Below are 22,952 nucleotides of genomic sequence, written 5' to 3'. Positions count from 1 at the left end.
GGGCGGGGAGACAGCATTCCAGCAAGTCTGTGACTCTTTCAAATTGCAAGCCATACAAAATGTGTATGCAGAGTACTCCCCTGGCAGATTTCAATCTACGTGAATTAACTGGAAGATTTAAATGAAGATTTTTAAACGTTTTCATTATAATCATTACCCAGCCCTCCAAAGGGTTTAGGTGTGAATGCTTTGGAGACAGATTTTTCTCTTCTCTTAGAGGTGCTGGAGTCTGTGCAGTTCTAGACCACTGCTGATAAAACAGAATGGGTGGACTGATAGGAGCCAGATGCTGGGAGGCCGCTCCTGGTAAGTGCCACCAACTTGCCTCAATTACGCACCCTAGTTGTTTGTAGCAGGTCATCTTTGGCAGCTGAAGTCTATACTTTTCAGTGATGGTCCCATCCGATGACAACTGTCCACAAAACCAAGGCTGGCCAGCACTGAACCTCCTTGGCGCTCCCGAAATGCTCCAAACCTCAAAACCCCAAAGACAGTTTGACGAATGAGCCCACACCCTTTGAGCTTAATGGGATTTCTCTCACCACTCCACAAGGATGGCTTTGAAAAGTAGCACTAATGGCAGTCGCTCAGTTGTGTCTGACTCTTTGTGACTGCATGGACAGTGGCCCACAAGGCTTCTCTGCCCATGGGACTCTCCAGGCCAGAAAACTGGAGTGGGTTGCCATGCCCTCCTCCAGGGGATCTTCCTGACCCTGGGATTGAACCTGAGTCTCCTGCATTGCAGGCAGATTCTTTACTATTTGAGCCACCCAGGAGGACTGCTATTTATTTATTGAACAGTTATTGTGTACAGAGCTCAAGACCTGTTATCTTATTTCCTCTCAATATCAGCAACGCAAGGTGGGAGTAATGGCTCCCTGATACAGAGATGAGGAAAGAAGAGGTCGGCCAAGGCTTAGTAACTCACCTACTTAACTCACACAGTTAAGTAAGCGGCAGAGCTGGTCAAATCATTGACTCTTGGACTCTAAAACTTTTGCTTCCTGGGTCAGAGTCCCTGCTGGTAAAGCAGCAGCCATACACTCCAGTTCCAGATTTCAAGTTATTGTCAGAAGCCTTCTTAATTCTAATGTGTTTGGAATCCTGTCTTCTGAAACTTCGTGTTTGTCAAGCATACATATGACTTCCTTCGATTTCTCTGCAAATTTTTACCAAATAAAACCATATGCACTTCCATAGCAACATTACAACACAAACATGGTGTAATCTTTGTCCACTGCAGTACACAGCTTGAAAAGTTTTTATTTTTAAATTAAAAAAAACAAAACAAAAACAACAAAAAACCCTACATCTGTATACAGTTGAACTGAACCCCATGGCAACAAATACAAACATAAACGAGAGCTCTTCTCTTTAAGTATTTTCTTCTTTTCTTTGCAGGCAAGAGTCTGAGAACATCAGAAACTGGGTTGTACCAGTTGTGACTAAGCAGAGCTCCACTTCGGTGACCAAGGAGCCGCCAGGGCGACGCGGGCCTCCAGCAGGACAATGGCCCCTGCCCGCTGCGCGCGCGCGCGCCACTCCCGGCTCGGGAGCCCTGGCCACCGGCGCTTGACGCACGCGGAGCGGCGGGGGCCGCGGCCCCGGCCTGTTGGAACCCGAGAGCGGCTCGCAAGACGAGCCGGGTCAGGTCCCCGGGGGAGGCCGGGCGCCACCCGACCCGCAGGAAAGCGGGTGGCCCTAGGGGAGGGACCGGGAATGCGGGCACATCCTTCCGTTGCCGCTCTGCCTCTGCACCCCCCGGGCATGGCGCCGGCCGGTCCCATTTCATCCTCCCCACGAACCTCCCAAGCGGTGTTGCCATGAGCCACGTTCACAAACGAAATCCTCCAGCCTCACGGACCATATGAACTCGCCCAAGCCGCCTCGGCTGGGAAGGTGGAGCGAAGGGATTTGAATACAGGACTTTTTTTTTCTTTTACTCTATTTCGCTTGGCTCCCGACTCCTAGGGCGCCAAGGAAGGTAATTCGCGCCCCTTCGCGCCGGCTGTCGTGATGCTTCCCGGAGCAGTCCTGGGTGCGCCTCCTGGGGAGCGCTGGGGCGGAGGCATCGGCTGCGCTGAGTGATGCAGGTAAAGGCGGGTTTGTCTGGCTGAGGTCCCTGCTTCTCTCCTCTGCTTCTCCCTCCTCCCAGAGCCCCAGCTGTTTAAGACTTTCTATGTCTTGACAAATGGAGACACTACCGAAGTGAAGACAATCCCAAACAAACTAGGCAACGGGTTTATGCGGTGGTTTGTTCTCGTTTCCATGGGGAAAGGCCCAGCACGCACTTGCTGATGGGGGATGGGGGTGGCTGTCACTGAGTAAATACTATTCTCTGTTTCCTTCTCATGAACCGGAGAGACTTATTATGAGCAGGTGCTAAAACCTGAATGTCCTTGGCTGCTTCCTCACTGAGCTTGTGCTGAGGTATCCAGTTGACTGCTGAGGGGGTGGGAGGGGGTGGGGGTGGGTAGGTTGAAGAACATCCGAGTGATGATAACAAGAAAACCTCCCATTTCTGAAATACTTGCTAGGTGCCAGGCACTCTGAGAAGCCCTTTATAGCATTTCAGCCTGACAAAACAGGGGAGGCAGATAATACTGTTTATTCTCATTTAACTCATGAGAGATCCAGAGCTTTCAGAGGTAGTCTGTTCTGCCCCCAGGTCCTGCAGTGACAGAGCGGGTTCTGTCCAGAGCTTCAGACTTCAGAGCCTGTCCAGCAGTGATTTCCCCATAGAGGAGGGTGTTGGTTGGTTGGTTACTGGCGCAGTGGTGTCTGACTCCTTTGCGAGTCAGACATATATAGCCCACCAGGCTACTCTGTACATGGGATTTCCCAGGCAAAAATACTGAATGGGTTGCCATTTCTTTCTCCAGGGGATCTTCCCAGCGCAGGGATGGAACCAATGTTTCCTGCTTTGACAGGCAGGAGAGAGTGACCTAGGGAAGCCACTAGTGAAGCCCCAGAAGGGGGTAAGTGTGTGCTCAGTCGTGTCTCCTATGCCATCCGAGAAGAGGGTAGAGGGCCACTCCAAAAAGACACTCATAAGACTGTGCCAGGAGAGACACAGACTCTCGGGTGGTCTTGAACCAGCTTTAGGATATGGTGGGGGAGGAGGAGAAGAGTGGGAACACCCCCCACTTCTTGTCCGGATCCAAAGAGGGATCCAAAGTTCAGTTCTTTATTTAATCAATTGTTTTTTGTTTTCAGAACTAAAGTGGAAATGACCCAGTGAGGAAGGAAAGTGAGCACCGCCTGCCCTGGCCACACAATTAAAACATATACGCTGGCCAAAGGTGCATCACTCCTCCGCCCATCTCTTCAGACTGAGAAAGGCTCATTTTGACCTGGAAGCCTATTAAAGCATTCCACTGGGGGAATTCTCTGCCCCTGCTGGAGGGACACTGTGAGAAAATCTTGTTCTTTAGAATGCAGCCACACAAAAGGTTTTGTGCAAATACCGAGTCATGATTCTATAAATGCAAAGAAGCATTAGAGATGGTATGTGAACAAAAGCTGGACAGAGGATGCACACCCAGATGCTGTCTTGGCCAGGTTGCAGTTTCAATGATCTAATGTTTTCTGGCTCCTTCTTGCTTTGCTTTTCCAATTTGGTTTGAATATTTGCATTGCTGTATTATTTTTCCTGTACAATTGCTATTGTCTGTACACAATTAGGTCATTTTCACAGTTGGGTGAGGAGACACTTCAGACCTGAGATGAGCTGCAGCTGCTAGCTGATTCCCTCCTGGGTTGTGTAATTAGATCCCCGTCCTGTTGGCCCCAAAGACACTACCTGCACCCAACATCTGTTGGGTTTTAATGTAAGCCATCTAACCAAGTGGAAAGAAACCATGACATCCCTTTGTAATGGTGGTTAAGCACATCTTGTCTTTGTAAGTTTTGGGTTAATTTGCTGATCTAGTCATCCTGTTCTTTGTGCCAAATCTAATCTTGTATTGCTATGCTCCAGACAAGAGAAAGGACTGTTTCCTGGCAGCTGGTGGCTTCTTGGTTTGTGGCAGGTCTGCTGAAGACCTGGGCAAGGGAGAAGAAAAGGAAATTAACAGGACGAGGAAGAAGGACCAGCCGCCTCCAGAAGTGCACACGGAAATTCATGTAGATGTTCAGGTCAGTACAGAGGCTGGACTTCGATCTCGGACTTTGGTTCCATCCCTGTGCTGGGCTTTTGTGTGTGGTGTTAGAAGGTGTTCTAGTTTCATTCTTTTACAAGTTGTTGACCAGTTTTCTCAGCATCACTTGTTAAAGAGGTTGTCTTTTTTCCATTGTATATCCTTGCCTCCTTTGTCGAAGATAAGGTGTCCATAGGTTCATGGATTTATCTCTGGGCTTTCTATTCTGTTCCATTGATCTATATTTCTGTCTTTGTGCCAGTACCATACTGTCTTGATGACTGGCTTTGTAGTAGAGTCTGAAGTCAGGCAGGTTGATTCCTCCAGTTCCATTCTTCTTTCTCAAGATTACTTTGGCTATTTGAGGTTTTTTGAATTCCCATACGAATTGTGAAATTATTTGTTCTAGTTCTGTGAAAAATACCATTGGTAGCTTGATAGGGAGTGCATTGAATCTATAGATTGCTTTGGGTAGTATAGCCATTTTGACAATATTGATTCTTCCAATCCATGAACACGGTATATTTCTCCATCTGTTTGTGTCCTCTTTGATTTCTTTCATCAGTGTTTTATAGTTTTCTATGTATAGGTCTTTTGTTTCTTTAGGTAGATATACTCCTAAGTATTTTTTTCTTTTTGTTGCAATGGTGAATGGTATTGTTTCCTTAATTTCTCTTTCTGTTTTCTCATTGTTAGTGTATAGGAATGCAAGGGATTTCTTTCCTTCTACTAACCCTGGGGTTCTTCATTTCTTCCTTCTCTAGTTGCTTTAGGTGTAGAGTTAGGTTATTTATTTGACTTTTTTCTTGTTTCTTGAGGTAAGCCTGTAATGCTATGAATCTTCCCCTTAGCACTGCTTTTACAGTGTCCCATAGGTTTTGGGTTGTTGTGTTTTCATTTTCATTCATTTCTATGCATATTTTGATTTCTTTTTTGATTTCTTCTATGATTTGTTGGTTATTCAGAAGCGTGTTATTTAGCCTCCATATATTTGAGTTTTTAACAATTTTTTTCCTGTAATTGAGATCTAATCTTACTGCACTCTGGTCAGAAAACATGACTGGAATGATTTCAATTTTTTTGAATTTACCAAGACTAGATTTATGGCCCAGGATGTGATCCATTCTGGAGAGGATTCCATGTACACTTGAGAAAAAGGTGAAGTTGATTGTTTTGGGGTGAAATGTCCTATAAATATCAATTAGGTCTAGCTGGTCCATTGTGTCATTTAAAGTTTGTGTTTCCTTGTTAATTTTCTGTTTAGTTGATCTATCCATGGTTGTGAGTGGGGTATTAAAGTCTCCCACTATTATTGTGTTACTATTAATTTCCTCTTTCATACTCGTTAGCGTTTGCCTTACATATTGTGGTGCTCCTATGTTGGGTGCATATATATTTATAATTGTTACATCTTCTTCTTGGATTGATCCTTTGATCATTATGTAGTGTCCTTCTTTGTCTCTTTTCACAGCCTTTATTTGAAAGTCTACTTTATCTGATATGAGTATTGCGACTCCTGCTTTCTTTCGGTCTCCATTTGCACGAAATATTTTTTTCCAGCCCTTCACTTTTAGTCTGTATGTTTCCCTTGTTTTGAGGTGGGTCTCTTGTAGACAGCATATATAGGGGTCTTGTTTTTGTATCCATTCAGCCAGTCTTTGTCTTTTGGTTGGGGCATTCAACCCATTTACATTTAAGGTAATTACTGATAGGTATGGTCCCGTTGCCATTTACTTTGTTGTTTTGGGTTCATGTTTATACAACCTTTCTGTGTTTCCTGTCTAGAGAAGATCCTTTAGCATTTGTTGAAGAGCTGATTTGGTGGTGCTGAATTCTCTCAGCTTTTGCTTGTCTGTAAAGCTTTTGAATTCTCCTTCATATCTGAATGAGATCCTTGCTGGGTGCAGTAATCTAGGTTGTAGGTTATTCTCTTTCATTACTTTATGTCCTGCCATTCCCTTCTGGCCTGAAGGGTTTCTATTGATAGATCAGCTGTTATCCTTATGGGAATGCCTTTGTGTTTTATTTGTTGTTTCTCCCTTGCTGCTTTTAATATTTGTTCTTTGTGTTTGATCTTTGTTAATTTGATTAATATGTGTCTTGGGGTGTTTCGCCTTGGGTTTATCCTGTTTGGGACTCTCTGGGTTTCTTGGACTTGGGTGGCTATTTCCTTCCCCATTTTAGGGAAGTTTTCAGCTATTATCTCCTCGAGTATCTTCTCATGGCCTTTCTTTTTGTCTTCTTCTTCTGGGACTCCTATGATTCGAATGTTGAGCCCCTTGACTCTTAACGTGCTTCATAATCAGACATGACTGTGTCCAGCTTATTAAATGGGCAGGATGGTCTCTCTGGCTCAGCTTTCTCATTGTTTTCTGCTTGCTTCCTCTTTGGTACCTTAGGTCTGAATCTGACAGTGGCCTTGTTGCTCCTCTTTTCTTTTTTCCTTTTTATCCAGATCACTTGTTCATCATTCATTTACTAGCTATTTGATCCCCTTCTGTGTGTCAGACATGTGTTAGATGCTGGAGTTACAAGTGAGTCAGGAGTCTTTGCTCTCATGGAGCCTGCAGTCTCATGAGGGACACCAACCATGAGTGTGATAGGGAAATCCGTATTCAGGTGCTGAGTGATGGCTGAAGGAGGAGGCAGCCAACCCTGAGAGATGGGACACCTTATCTAAGTTCTCACAGATGGCTGATGACAGAGTTGAAACTAAAGATATCATTTGGGAATAAAAACCTGGCCTCCTGCCATCATCTCCTTCTAAGACACCACACTCACAATCTTCTCCTCTAATTCATTCTCATCCAGTTGCACATACTTAGAACTTACCCTTTTCTCAAAACTGAGCTATTCCCATCTCAGTAGGATTCACGTTTGTCACTAAAGCTAGATGTCTGTCCTATCTCTAAGAATTGATGTGCCGATAAGTTGAGCTGACAGACATAAAAGTGCTTTGAGAACTAAACCCAATACAAACCTAAGTACCAAAGCTACTATCTAAAATATTGATTCAATACATGAATCCATCAAGGGATCAATCATTAATACTAGGTTCTCTGGGGGCAGGACATGTCTTCATATACAGGATGGCCCCATCCCTAAAGGAATTTAGGGACAAGTTGATGGTATAGGGTTAAAGAGGGAAGAGAGTAGGCATTTATTGAGTATTTATTGTGTGGTATGCAGAGTGCTACCTGCTTGTCCTTACAGTATCTCAGATAATTGTCACAACAATCTAGGAGATTGGAGTGATTTTTCTTAATGTATGAATGGAATGCCCTCCCCCAATCCCTGTCTGTTCAGGCACAATGTAGTGTAATAGCTAAAAGCCTTGTAAAAGGACTCAAACTTCTTGAATTCATATCCAGGCAATGTTAACTACTTTTGGTATGACTGAGCAAATCACTCAGATTCTCTGTACTTCGGTTATAAAATTGGGATGACAAGAATGGTGCCAATTTTATGCTTTGTTGTAAGGATAAGATACATGGGAAGTACTTGCCACAGTGTCTAGTACAGAATAAGCACTAGATAAAAATTAGGAATTGTTGTTATTATCCAGCTCCAATCCCTTTTTATCTGCAAAGCCTTCCCAGATCCCCCATCAGAATTGATCTCTTTTGCTTCTGTATCCTCACATCACTGTGGGCATGCCTTAGCACATTCTTATGTGTACGTGGTTATTAGTGTCTGGCACAGAAAACACATTCAATAAATGTCAATGGTTGAATGAATGGATGTTTCTGTCTCCTAGATCTCTCTCCTATGCTCATTGAAGGAAGGTAGTATTGTGTTTCTTGCTATAAGGCAGACAAAACACCCAGATGTTCTAAGTAAAATACAACAAATATACTTTGAATGCATGGCCAAACTCTTGTGTAAATTAGGGAAATCCTTATGGACACACACACCCACACAAAGAGGGACTGGAATTCAGAGAGGTAAACTGCTACTGAAACTCTGTTGCTTTGGGAAATCTGACTATCTCATGACTTTGGGGTTTGGTTTCAGGGTTTTATGGAGGACAGAAGACAAGGCATAGTGTCCTCAAAAGATGGTAAGCTGGAGTGAGATGTCTGCATAAAAGTGAGACTCACGAGGGTAGACTAAGGGGGGAAAAAAAAACCCTATCTGCATGAAGAAAAACAAAAGAAATGTCTGTCTTGGCCTGGGCTCATAAAATGTTAAAATCACAGACTTCCCCATCACAGATTTAGAGTTTAAATTTGTATTATCTACATGGTCTGGGAACTATAGCTGAAAATTAGTTTAAGTTGGTCTCAGATTGGTAACTTCCCAGAGCACCTGGCCTCTTCACTGGAGAGATAGTCACCAAGGTCTCACTGGAGTCTAACAGATAAAGCCCCACTGAACATGAGATTACAATCTAAAATTACAAATCCCACTAGGAAACAAGTTACCATGAGTGAAAACTAGTGGAAACCATAGAACTAGACATTATAACAGTTGTCATATATGAAATATAAATTTCTTAAAATGTTTAAATAAATAAAAGGGGGAAACAAAAACATGAAAAAGAATAAATAAAATCTAAAAGATCAGGAAGAATTGAGAAAGAACCAAATACTACTTCTGGAAACAAAAAATACATAATTATTAAAGTTAGAAATATGGTGAATATATAAAAGTAGAATAGATACAGATAAAAGGAGAGTTAGGGAACTGGAAGACAGATCTGAAGAAATTGCTCAGGATACAGGAAAAAAAGGGAGAGTTAGAGAGACAAAGAAATGTGAAACATAAGATGTTAAAGGAGTCAGGAAGAAAAAGAATATGAGAAAGGCAGCATTTAGATAAAATGGCTAAAGTTTCCAGGGTACAGTTCAGTTCAGTTCAGTCACTCAGTCGTGTCCAACTCTTTGCAACTCCATGGACCGCAGCATGCCAGGCCTCCCTGTCCATCACCAACTCCTGGAGTTTACTCAAACTCATGTCCATTGAGTCAGTGATTCCATCCAACCATCTCATCCTCTGTTGTCCCCTTCTCCTCCTGCCTTCAATCTTTCTCAGCATCAGGGTCTTTTCAAATGAGTCAGTTCTTTGCATCAGGTCACCAAAGTATTGGAGTTTCAGCTTCAACATCAGTTCTTCCAATGAAGGACTTCCAGAGTTAAGGGCAGGAAATAGGACTTGTTTAATTTTTTAATCTAAAGCACTTTGGCAAGGGCCTGACACATAGATGTCCAGTAAATGTTGCACTGAATTGACACACGTGCTGTGGAATTTGCTTGTCCATTACTTCATACACCTATTTATTTTAAAAATATTCACTAAAGATACAGTTATGAACAAACCAGACAAAATCCTTGTCTTCACTAAACTTATGTTCTGCTTGAAGAAAACAAATAATAAACAAGTTAACAAATTAATATTCAAGATACTTTAACACTGTAAGAAATGCTATGAAGAAAGTGAAACGGTCACTTAAGAGAGAGACTGGGAATAACTTCATTGACGAAGTGAGAGTTCAATGATAAGAAGTCAAGTGAAGACATTACAAGTGAATTACAGCGAGTGCAAAGGCCCTGAGTGAGAAATAACTTGGCATTTTTAAGGAAGAGAAAGAAGTCAATGTGTCTAGAGCTGACACAAAAAGTGGTATGAGATGTGATCGGAGAGACGGGCAGGAGCAACAGCATTTTTCCCCCTTGAGAGCAGCGCGAAGTCACTGGAGGGATTTAAGCACAGGAACAATGTATTCTGTCACCCTGCATACTGTGTGGTAATAGATTGTAGTGGTAGCAAGAATAGATCAGGGATCCTAGTTAGTGATTTCAGTCATTCAGGCAAGAGATGACAGCAACTTGGACTAGGATCATGGCCATGAGTATGGAGAAAAGTGGAGGGACTCAGATATATTTTCGAAGTAGAAACAGGGTATTTGGAGTAGATATAAAAGGTGACGGAAAGGGGAGGCGGGATGAAGCATGATTCTTAAGTTTTTGGATTGAGTGGCTGGGTGAACAGCTGTGCCATTTTCCAGATGGAGAAGAGTAGTATGTGAGTGGGAGTGGGGTGGGGACATGAAACAGGAGTTCTTTTTTGTGCATGTTAAGCTTGAGATTCCTGTCAGACGTCTGAGCAGATAGCTGTATATGAAAATATGGAGGAGCTCAGGAAAATGAGCCCCAAGCCAAGGAGTGTTCCTATTTTGCAGCTTATGTTTCCTTCAAGATCCTCCTATAGTGTAGGTATGGATGGGGGTATGCATGGGGGACTGACCACTTTAAGCTACAGACTCTGTGGAAGCAGGGTCAATGGAGCTCTGGAGTTTAGGAGACTCTTTTGGGCCCATTGCTTAACTCAGCATGGGAGCTTACAGGCTTCCAGGCCCATGTAACCCTGATGATTTTGGTAGCTGCTGTAGTTTTAAGGCAATGTGCTTTTTGAGGGATGTCAAAGTCTGAGTTCACGACTCAGTGACAAACTCAGGCGGTTCTTGTGTGGGGAAGGGTGGAGAAGTCATCATGTCATCTGGTGCCCACCCCCTCCCTCCCACTAACTCAGAGCATTGTCTCTCAGAGATCCAAGGGAGTCAAGTGTCAGGAATATGACGCATCAGAGATACAAAGGCAAAGGAGATCCCAGCATGAGTTAATGACCGAAGAATGCCTTAGCCCATTACATAAGCGAAAGTGAAACCTCTGAGGAACAAATAAACAAAGGGTATCATATTGATATAAAAATACAAGAAGCTCACTCTGTGGTTGCTGACATACATCACTGTGGAAACAAACTCATGTCTGAAGTGACTATGGTTAAACTTGGAACCACATGACAGGAGCTTTAGGAAGTTCCAAAGTAATCAAGAATAACTTGAACAAAATAGCTTTCTTCCCCAAGCTTATGGCTTTGAGAGAAAGGACAAGGACTCCTCTCTGGAGAGGAGGGACCACAGTGCAAGGGGACCAAGTGACTCAAGTTAAGTTATTTCATATAAAGGAAGGAAACTACTGTCGCCTTGGAAAACAACTGTAAGTTGACTGCCATCACTCAGGATTCAGCTCTAAAATCCATGAGACTGTGGCAGGATTCTTTTCTTCTCAGCTATGCATACATTCAAGCTTGCTGAGACATCTTTTTCCTTTCATTTCTTAGGAAAACCAAACTGTTACTTTGATCCTATACCTTACCATGTCGCTCTGCCAACTAGGAAACTCAGAGTCAAACCAAGGCCCACCCTTAACTTATAAGTACAGAAAGGTTTAGGTAAATGTAGCTTTAAGTCCACCTTATTATTGGATTAACTTTGTTTTTAATCCTTATTTTTCTTTCATTCCCCATTTTATGTTTTTTTTTTTTTTTTTTAAACAGTGTGGTTCACATACCATGTGTTTTGGAATGAAGTAGAATACAAGAAAAAAATAAATAAACTTTCTGCCCAAACAAGGCAGCATGAAAAACAGGTACCTGGTGGTGTTAGGATAGCTCAATGAACAGAACAGGTTCTAATTGCTGTCTGTTAGACACCTACGTCAGTATCATTAAGTTCATTAGATAGACAGGAATCTTGTTGCAGCTATAACATGATGGCATACTAAATGTTCATGAACAAAAGAGGAGGTATTCAAGGTAAGATGGGCAGAGCCAATGAAAACAATCAGCTGTGCAATTCCAGCTCTTTTAGGGGTTGATTTCCACCCAGCCTGGGAAAGGCTTCCAGGAGGAGCTCCTCTGGCCTGCCTCGGTGGTTTTCTTACAGAAACTTGGTTGTGTCCTGGGTACGCTTAGTCCCTCAGCTTCCACCTCCTGGGACAGACCAGACTGTTGTCCAGACCAGTGGGTCAGAACCCACCCTTGACCTCTGGAAAGGTTACTTTGCCTGCTGTCTGATTATTTTATTTACATGTTAGCAGTTTTACTCCTTTTTTTTGTTTGTTTTTAGAAAATTAAAAAGTAATTTTTTAAATCCCAAGAGTAAGAGAAGGGCAATAAAAATTCAGATATACCAAACTATATAAAATGTAAAATCAAACTTCCTTTCTTTTCCTCTCTTCTCCCATTCCAATGCTCCTACCCATTTTTCAAATGTAGCCACCACTAACTGTAGTGCGAACACATCTGGATCTTTTCTGTACGCGTTCAGACATCTTTACATACACATACATGTGCTCATAAAGTCTGTGTATAGCTTTTTTTTCTTTAAAGAATTTTTCTCTTCACATTATTCTGTAACTTGCTTTTTGCAGTCAGTAAAATATCGTGAACTACTGTTACATACATAGCAACCACATTCTTTATAATGGCTACTGAATGAATCATGAAACTATACCAAAATGTATTCAACTTATTAAGGAACATTTAGGTTGTTTCTAATATTTTGATAGGACAGATTAATGCTGCATTAAGCATTCTTATACCTGTATTACTGTTTTTATTTCTAAGAGTAGAACTGCTGGGTCAAAGGGTATGCCTGTATTGAATTTTGATAGGCACTGCCTAACTGCCTTCCAGAAAGACTGACCACTTTGTACTTCTACTAACTATGAAAGAATGCCCTTTGTTCACATTCTCGTCAACAATGGATATTGCCTGCTTTTTTTCCTTTTTCGTTTTTTTTTTTTAAATTTTGGCAGAAATGATTGGCAAGAGCATGGTACTTATTTTAATTTGTATTTACCAGACCAGTAGTAAACTTGATCACTTTTACTCTTTTACTATGGGTACAATGAAAGACAAAGTTGAAGGAGTAGTTTTAATGTATTTCTTTTAGAGACAGATGACAAACCCAAAGTGTGATATTTTAAGCTACTGATCTCTAAGAGGGCTTCCCTGGTGGCTCAGATGGTAAAGAATCAACCTGCAATGCAGGAGACCTGAGTTCAATCCCTGGGTTGGAAGATCTCCTGGAGAAGGGAATGGCAACCTACTCCAGTATTCTTGCCTGGAGAATCTCCATGGACAGAGGAGCCTGGCAGGCTACAGTCCATAGGGTCACAAAGAGTCGGACATGACTGAGCTACTAAGCACAGCTTAAGAAGATCCACATTTGAATGTTACACATTTCTGTGTTAGGAAAGTCAGTCATAATTGTACTCCCAAGGTCAAATTGCATGTGATGTTTATTCTTGGCTTTACATAATGGCTTTGGCCCAGAACATTAGAAGATGTCAGAACTATATTTTGATAATTTTCCCTTGTGCCAACATTATCATGCTAGCAGTTACAAACAACAGAAACAACTCTGACCAAATTATGGATAATAAGTTTATTCTGTAATGGTTGAGAGCCCACAATTGGGCTAATTAACGGGATGACTGGCCCCCAGGAACCACCTTGGTGGTCTCATAGCAGGCATGGTATGGCTGGAAGGTCTCCTCCACACAGCAAATGTTTTAAATTTCTTGATCTCTGTGCTCAAGAGTCTACTTCTAGGGAGAAAGCATCTATTGGCTTAACTTGGGCCTCAAGGGAAGGCAGGCTCTTAATTACAATCACAGTAGACTGAATCCAACAGGAAGAGATCCTTCTTCAGAAAAGAAAACTGGGGTATTGTTAGGGAGTGAAGTGGATGCTAGTCAGCCAAAACCAAAACAGAACAAACAAAACCATCCCCTACGCTAATCTTTCCAACTGCCATTTCTTCTCTTCCCCTTGTAAACCTTTAAGTTCCCACAGTCTTCATAGATAATCTTTCAGATAGCATAGCAAGGGGCTTATATCCAGAATGGGGACCCCATGGGGCAGAATAACAGAGACCATCTTATTCAAATTGCATTTTGTGCTATGCTTTCTCAAGTACTTTCTACTATTCCAGCCCTGGGATCAAAACACTGAAGTCAAGACTTCCCTTGTGGTCCAGTGGTTAAGAATCTGCCTTCCAATGCAGGGAATGAGGGTTCAATCCCTGGAGGGGGAACCAAGATCCCACATGCCTTGGAGCTACTAAGCCTGCTCAATACAACTAGAGAGCCCGGGTGCAGTAACTACTGAAGTGCTCCAGAGCCTGTGCTCCTCAACAGAGAAGTCCAAGCATCGCAACTAGAGAAAACCTGTGCACCAAATGATGACCTAGTGCAGCCAAAAGCAAAAAATACACTGAAGTCTTAGAATAAGAAAATTTTTCCTGAGAGGTTATAATATTGGCTTTCTCTCACGCTGCATTTTACTTGGTTATCCTTGAATACATAGAAATTCTGTGTATTCATTTATTTATTCATTCATTGATCCAACTACTACTTATAGAAAGCAATGTTGTGCTATACATTGTTCTAAGTGCTGAAGAAATAGCAATGAAATGGAAAGACAAGTTCTCTGTCCTAGTAACAGATGATGCTGGAAGGAGGAAGCAAGGCTGGTATTTGGACTTTGGATTTTATCTGAAAAGCAATATAAAATACTTAAAGGTTTTGGACAGGCAAGAAATACAATCAGATTGTATTTTAGATACATTATTTTAATTTGTACTTTAAGTCCATAGAGAATGGACTATGAGGCAATAAGAACAGAAGCCAAGAGACCAGTCCGAGGACCAATGTAATAGCTGGATGAGAAAAGATGTTAACTTGGACTAGTTTGGTGGCCAAAGAGAGAATGAGATGTGGACAGAATGAAGAGATATCTAGAAAGCTGAATGAATAGGATCATGTAGCTGGTTGGAGTATTAGGGAAAAGGAAAGAGAAAAAGATAGTTCTGATATTTCTGGTGTGAGCAACTGAATGAATAGTGATGACCCAGGGGAGCTGGTTAGGGGGAAGTGGAGAAAAGAATGAACTAGCCATGTGTTACACTGAGTGCATGTGTGATTGTCATGTCAAGTAAGCAGTTAGGTCAGGTCTGAAGGTCAGAAGAGAGATTCAGTGGTCACTAAACCAAGGAGTTAGAAGATGATGTCCAAGGAGAGGGTGTAGATTGAATAGATGGGTCCCCCAACATTGAACTCATATCTTAAATAAAGGAACCCTGGAATAGTTTGCCTTAAGAACTGTCTATTTCCCGTGGAGCCCCATATCAGTTCTTTTCTGCTGCAGTTTTTTTCAGTCTCCAGCACCAGCTGGCCCCTGTATGTAAGGAGGTTACTAACTCAAGCAACACTGCTGGTGGACCCATCATTTGGCCCAGATCATAGAAGGATTCTCCACTAAATCTGTTCAGTTCCATCTTGTTTGGAGGGAGACATGCTGCTCATCATGCCCACATCCTCACACAGACTGTCCAGGTAAGTCTCCCACCTTTGGTTCAAGGGCTTACAGGTTTCTGGGGCCACTGGACACAGGGATGCACAGGCTATGGGTTGTTGTTGGTGGGATGGTGGGTCTACCCCTTGGTGATATCTCAGCCCTGAGCCCTTTCTACTCTATTCCTCGGTTTTCATGGCAAATCTGAGGACCTTCCTCCCCCCACACTATCCTCTCTGGTGCCACTTGCCCCTCTCCTGCCTCCTTTCCTCACACCAGCACTAGGATGTCCAATCATTAAATATGGAAATATCGTATATTCAGTGGATCCTTTGGGTCTTTATTTCTGTTTCCATCTGCAGTGCCCTTAGGTATCAGGGAGAGAGAAGAAAGGAAGGGAAACACACACAGGAAGCATGTCAATAGGCTGAAACTCTGCTACACTTTCAGATGACAGCTCACCTACAGACAGATGGTTTAGGAATCAGCTAAGCGCTGGATTTCTTAATACTGCCAGGAGTAACTCAGAAGGCTGGGGATATGGCTGGAAAGATCAGACACCCAAGCTTTTGAAAACCACAGTTTTGGTAAATATATGCACAATTTAAAAAATGTATTTGCAAAAATCTAGTTGCCTTCAGTCCAGTCTTCCCTATTAATCAAAGGATTTTTTCTTGAGCTCTGTGGCCCAGTCTAGGATCCCAGCTCTGACCGCTGCTGCCCATGCAGGTCTCAATGAATTTCTCTCAGAGTCTCCAGACTGCCTTGGCTGACGACTTGTTCCTCTTGGGACAGTTTTCGCCCGAGCTGAGCAGCCTGGCCCCCAGCTGTGCGGGGCCCTCTCTCCGGTAAGAGGAAGCGCTTTCAGCTTAGTCCATTATTAACACAAACATTTAAAAGCAAACATTCAAAAGCCACAGATCGTGTTCACATAAATAAAACAGGATTGAGAAAAGCTTCACCCCAAGAAACCAAAGGGGTGTTTTAAAAAACTGCCCCTGCCTTCCAAGTAGGCAGGCAGCAAAAGCCACAGCGATTCCAAAGCCTCGTGTGCTCCTTAGAGCTGGGTGGCTGTGGCCACAGGCCTTTGAAGAGGAAATGCCATCCCCGGGACAGGCAGAGAGCCAGCCCCCAAGATCTGAAAGTACCAGAGAGAAGCTGAAAGCAGTGAAGGGGAAGGGGGAGCACAGCTGGGAAGTGAAAAACGGGAGGAAGGTGCAGGGAAAATAAAGGGGGAGGCTCTTCCCAACTGGGCTCCCCACACCCAGGCCAAAGAGTCAGTAGACAGAGCGGTTCACTGTGCCCCTGAGACAGAGCTGGCCATGGAGGGGCCTGGGCGGCGGGCACAGCCCAGGGTGACTAAGGCCCCGCAGAAGGGTGTGTGTTCTTGCTGAGGGGTGGAGAGGGGTGGTGGTGTCTGGGCTGAGAGATGCCTTTACTTTGAAAGCTTCTGAGGAAATTAACTTTACAAGGTACCTCCCTGTCTCCCAGAGTTATTAAAAGAAAGGAGGGAGCAAAGAAGAAATGGAAAAATGGTAACACCTCAGGAAGGGCTGAATGATCCCAACTGAAGGAAATGGGAGGCAGATTAAGTGATGAATGTGCAACCTCTTCTCAGGGAGGAAGAACTCTGAGTGTGACCTTGTGTAAATGGGAAAAAACAAAACAGAAAACCCCCACGCAAAGCACAACACTCAGTGTGGCTAAGGGCAAAACGCAGACACACATACACATGCCCTTTGAATATGTAGGATGAATGACTAATTAAATAGCCTAGGAACTTCCAAGTAAAAGGTCTGCTGGTACATCTGTCTCAGTGGGGCAGCACCGAATGCTAAAGGGATGGAGCGAGGAAGAAAGGTGCTATAAGTCATGGGGTCCCGAGAAGGTGGCAAGTCTGGGAGCCTTTGGAGTCCTAACAGTGGGGCCCATAGATGGATATCTATCCAGACATCCATTGCTCATTTGTTGATGAAGAGAAAAAAGGCACTAAATCTAATCACCCTTAAAAAAAAAAAAAAGGAAGCCAACTGAAGCCATTCATTTCACAGGGTAGGAAGCCAGGTGTTTTCTTATGTGTTAAAAATCTGGGGTTTAAAAATGTAAACCCCTCCTGCCTGACAATAATCCTCAGAGCAGATGAGGCCACGCTCGCCCAACTTTGGCAAGCCCAGTCAGTGTTTGAAAGCATGATCCTTAGAAGCTTGTGCCTGCCCAGACACGTGTACCCACAACTGCCTTACATTCAGAATTGCATTCAGGTGGACTAGCAAATCCAAGGTTGGAAAAAATATACTGGGAGAGAAACAGCCTACCTTCTGCTCCTCTTCTTGCTCTTCACTCCTAAGCCCTCAGACTTCACCCCTAAGACTCTGCAGGTGACACTTGGAGTGAGTGGCCTTCTAGTGGCTGGGTATCTCTGTGTCCTTCCAGACAGTGCTGCATTTGCCCGGTGGTGGAGGAAACATTTCCAGCTGCTTTCTGCTGGCTCCTTCATCAAAGCTGCTTCTGAACCTCTCATACGGCTCCTCCCAACACGCAAAGCCTTTGGGTGGTTAGGAGTTTTCTTCACCAAATTGTCAGAGTCCTGATGACAGTACTTCAAAACAGAAGTTGATTCACCCAGGTACACAAGGTCATGATGGACAGCTCCAGTCTCCATGGGCCAACATTTATTTTTCAACTCCTCTAATTATTTTGTGTGTGTATTAAGAGAATTAGAAACAATCACTGCCACTGATATTAAGTGTTTACCATGTGCCAGATGCTTTATATATATTACCCTATGTAATTCTTGGCCTGAGAAGGCACCATGTTGTTTCCTGGGTTTACTGAGGCTCAGAGAAGCTGTGCAGTTTGTGAGAAGATATAGGACTAGAAAATCAGAGTTAGTATTTGAACTCAGTTCTATTTAATTCACTAGTGGGTTCCTTCAATCAGTGTCCTGGACTGGCTCCAGGGGCCAAAGATAGATTTATTTCTGCAACAGGGAAAAACTGGTAAGAAATCCCATGCTGAGCTAAACCTTTAACTAATATAACTCAATGGTCTGCCTCTGGTGTTGACCAGCAGAAACATTAGATAGGCAAGGTTAGGACATCATGTTAAAAAAGTTGAGTAACTCCCTAAGTATCTCCTAATCTCTCACTGATATATGCTAACTCCATTAATATTTTCAGTCTACATCAATCTCTTGGATACTAGTTTCTGTATGTTTATTATTTTCTACATTTACTATATTTTGGGGTACTCTGAATTACTTTTAAGTTTCAGGGGACACCCTCATACTCTGTTATTCCTAGATTTATTGACTGATAGAAATAAAGGCCAAAAGGAAAAAAATCTCAACAGGCTGAAATGATAGAATGAAACTGAGTGAGAATAAATGACAAGTCATGAACTGAGGTTCAGTTAGTCAGCTAACTGACTGCAGAATGATGGCGAACAAAGATGGACATTGTTACTTCATGGTCAGCCATGGATAAGGTGACCTTAGGCTGCCTGAATAGAAACATAGAGTCTGGGACAAAGCAGGGGACAGCTCTAGTTTAGTCTACACTGTATATATATTAAGTCATGTTCTAGCCACCCAGCTTTAATAGTAACAAAGACATTTGGGTGTTAAATTAAAAAAAAAAAATGTGAGAAAACCACATTTCATGAAGAGATCTGATGTGCGTATTGAGGGAAAAGTGGAAGAGGGCAGGATTAAGTGTCTTGAAACATTTGAAGCCAGGAAGCAACTTCAGAGGGAAAAACTGGAACCAAATGGAAAGAAATTTCAAGGGGCCGACTTTGGTTCAGTATATGGGAGAATTTCTCTATCAAAACTTCCAAAACAGAATGTGCTGCCTCAAATGGTGATAAGCTTTCCATCCTCGGGATATGCAAAAAGAGGCTGGATGACCACTTGTGAGAGATGCTTTGGAGGAAATTCTGAAATTGGAGGTGGGCAAGGGTAATTTCATAACCTCTAGGCACCCTTCCAGCTATAAGATTCCCCATTTAATATATCTCACCCTTCATTCACCATCTGGGCAATCCCTAAAACATCCAGTAATCTCTCAAAGCTTCAATTTTCCCTTCAGTAAAAGGATTATATGAAACCTGTTAAATCACAAGTTTAATGTGAAAATGCTAGTTATATTTTACTAGGATTCATAATTATATTTTTTAAAATAAAAAAAATTTTTCATGAATCACATAAAAATCACCGTGCTTATTTTTTTAAACCCCTGAAGCATCTTTGGAGGTCCTGGACTAGTTGATTTCTACGGTCCTTTGGGTTCTAAGATCCTACAGTTCTGTGGTTTTGCAGAGATCTTAAAGGTCATGACACACAGGGGAAAGGAAGCTCCTTGGAAAAGACCAGACCACTAAAAGGAGGTGCTTGTTTGAGTTTCCTCACATTCTCTATGTCACTTACGAAATTTTGTTGTTGCAAATGAGGGGGAAGCCCTCCAGAATGACTCCAAAATGAAAGCAAAATGTTATAACCAGGATCCATCTCTTAGCTCTGCTTCTAGCTTCTCATACTGGGTCCCCTTTTGGCAGCAAAAATAGTGACATCCCCATGAGTTAGGCTAGTGAGGAAGAGAGATGGAGTTCTAGCAGTCCTAGCAAAAATTGGAGGCTCATTCTGGTATGGATTTCCATGCCCATTCCTGAACCAATGACTGTGGCTGAGATGGAATGAGAAGGTGGGCATCAATCCCAACCCAGCCCTACAGCTGAGGATATAGGGAAGTGGCTCTCAGAGGAAATGTGAAGAACCAGACAGAAGGACTCGGCAATGTTGCCTGGTCCAGCCTTCGGCTGCCTGACAGCAACCCACGGCTTCCACACACACAGGGCACGTTACTTCTCTAAAGGGACATCATGTGAAACTTCTTCATTACTAAGCTAGATCCAAGTTCAATATTTCATGTCAGTGTGCAAATCTTGTCAAGTGATTCTTCTTTGTTCAGTGATCTGTGGGTAAATAAGAAGTTAAGTCACACCCTATGTATATTAGGACAGAGAAAACAGAAAAATTCCAAATTGCAAAGGACATCCAGTGGCTACCAGGCCTCACACATATCACAGTCTTTTTGGGCAAAAGTGGCAAAGGCTCCCTATCTTGCAGTGAAGTGGTGGTCTGGGGCTGCCTCAGTTTCACTTTCTAAGAGGATCCCCTTGTCCCCTGTTTCTGTGAGAGAGCCTTTTCATAGGACAGCACAGCTTTAAATGCCATTGCTCTCTGGTATAAATGGGAGTGCATCTGTGGTGGGGGAAGGGGTTCCAAGGACAGTTTTCAGACTGGTTCCCATCTATGTGTTTCTGGTTATGATGGTTAATTTTATGTATCAACTTGACTGGCTCATGGGGTACCCAGATATTTGGTAAAACATTATTCTGGATGTTTCTGTAAGGATATTTTGGAATGAGATTAACATTTAAATCAGAAGAGGCAGTAAAGCAGACTACTTTCCCTAATATGGGTGGGCCTCAGCCAATCAGTTGAAGGCTTGATTAGAGCCAAGTGGCTGACCACCCCCTGGGTAAGACAGAATTCCTCTGGCCTGACCACCCTTGAACAGGGACATTCCTTCAGACTCAAACTGAAACATCTGCTCTCCTGGGTCTTAGCTTGAGCACTTACCTTGTAGATCTTGGGACCTGCCAGACTCCATAATCACATGCGCCAGTTCCTGATAAATTGTTTCTCTCTCTACATATATACCTATTGGTTCTGCTTCTCTGGATAACCCTGATAATACACTGGTCAATTCCATGAGTTAGTAATAAAAGTAGAGACCTAGCTGATTTACAGCTTCATTTAGAACACAGATTTGGGGCAGCTGTAATGGCTTCTACCTCTATATTGGCCTCCTTTGGGGAAATACAATGGAATGACCTGGAACTACTCTCCCTTGCTGGAGGGCTGCACACCAGCTGCATCTGTTCAAGAGGCATGGCTGTCCTTTTTGACAGGTCAGGAGGGTGCAACAAGAGCATTCTAGAAGAGGTACGGGAGATCACACTTATTCTAGGTCCTAATCTTTCTTTGGGCTAAAGAATCCCCCTGCCAATGCAGACCAGGGTTTGATTCCTGGATTGGGACGATACCCTGGAGAAGGAAATGGCAACCCACTCCAGTATTCTTCCCTGGGAAATCCTATGGACAGAGGAGCCTGGCAGGCTCTAGTCCATGGGGTTGCAAAAGAGTCAGACATGACGGAGTGAATAAACAACAGTAATAATCTTTCTTTATTGTACTTTTCCCTTCTTTTTTCTTTTGCTCAAACTAATTTAACTTTACAAGGAATCTGGCTTTTCCATTCAGCAAAGGATCCAGATGAATACACTCAGTTGACTTGGGTCACAGACAGAAACTGTTTTTTGTAGCAAAGCCCTATTTCATTCCTTCTTGGTTTTAGAGGCATTAGCTCTTGTAAAATTTACAACGGCTTCAACCTGCAACCACTACATTCCTACAACCTGAACTTTCCGTCCAAGTCCCTGAATGCTGCCGCCCAGAGAGTCACATGGGCTGAAAATCCCAGTATACATTAGACAATTTACCACAAAACAAGAACTGCCAACAACTGACTGTGTTAAAGACTGTTATTGTCCCAATACCCATCTAATTATCCTCCTTAGTAAGAAGAATCCACAATTTTTAGTTAGGCACATTGCCAATCAGAAGGACTTCTTCCCATTCCCTTGAAAGCAGGTGTGGCTATACGGCCAAGTTCTGGATATGGGATATCAACAGAAGTGCTGTGTGCAACTTCTGCAAACTGTCCAAAAAGGGCCCGTTAAGATTATTTTTCCTTTTACAGACCAACCTAATCCTCACTGACACCCAGAAGTTCTTCTATCTTCATTCATCCAATTCTATAATCCAGGGGCTGCAACTTGCCATGCTTCATTTCCTGGTATTAAATTCTGACAGTTGACAGAAAATCTAACTTACACAAACTTGATTAAGGGAGCAAAAAAGAGGAATGTAATAGGTAATGTAACTGAGCACTCCACAGGGATGAATGGGCTTGGCTTAATCTAGATTCAATCAGCTTCCTCTGAGTTGTCACCAGTCTCAGGAAGGCTCCCCTTACAGTAGCAAAACAAGCTAACCTGCTTTTAACCTGCATCTTTATAGTAGGGGAGATTCTATCTGCCTGTTCTGTAGGTCTCTTGGATTGCACCAGCTTAGGTCACCTGCACAGTTCTAAACCAAACACAGGACCACGGGAATGGGATCTGTTGAGACTGCTTAAAACCCACCCTAGAGCTAGGGTTGGTCTTAATTCCATCTGAACCAGATCACTGTGAACAGGAGCTGCTAGCTTCCCAAAGAAACTCAAACTAATGAGTTTCTTCCGAGAAGGGGGATGCATGTTGAGTAGCAAACAACACATTTTACCATACTCTTTAATTTATATTTGGACCATCACTTGGCCTAAGCTTTACAGATTCATTACCACCCTTTGGAGAAATCTTAAAAAGGACTAAAGGAGATTACAAAATATTTTAAAGTCCTTTTGAATAGACTAAGTTATAGGATTTCAAATTAAGTACTGGTTGACAGGTTAAGAAAGAACTTGCTGTAGTTCATACTCCTAAGGGGCACGGAAGTTTGGTAGGGGAAAGGAAGATTTGATTGCTTAGGAAAAAAAAAATCAAACC

At 42.8% G+C, this 22,952-nt stretch overlaps 1 long non-coding RNA gene across 3 annotated transcripts; it reads left to right on the top strand.

The window, feature by feature from the left end:
- Positions 1 to 1,664: 1,664 nt before the first annotated feature.
- LOC133041112 (uncharacterized) lies at positions 1,665 to 19,615 on the top strand. Of its 3 annotated transcripts, none has more exons than XR_009689144.1 (6): positions 1,665 to 2,093; positions 2,883 to 2,978; positions 3,217 to 3,830; positions 3,980 to 4,137; positions 15,135 to 15,868; positions 15,961 to 19,615. It is a non-coding gene; the product is annotated as an uncharacterized LOC133041112 (long non-coding RNA). The 3 variants fall into 3 exon arrangements; XR_009689143.1 differs by having other exon boundaries at positions 3,217 to 4,137; positions 15,135 to 15,322; positions 15,644 to 15,868; XR_009689142.1 differs by having other exon boundaries at positions 3,217 to 4,137.
- The last annotated feature ends 3,337 nt before the right edge of the window (positions 19,616 to 22,952 follow it).

Source organism: Dama dama, chromosome 20 (genome assembly GCF_033118175.1).
Source record: "Dama dama isolate Ldn47 chromosome 20, ASM3311817v1, whole genome shotgun sequence".
Taxonomy (NCBI): domain Eukaryota; kingdom Metazoa; phylum Chordata; class Mammalia; order Artiodactyla; family Cervidae; genus Dama; species Dama dama.
This window is presented reverse-complemented; position numbering and strand designations above follow the sequence as displayed.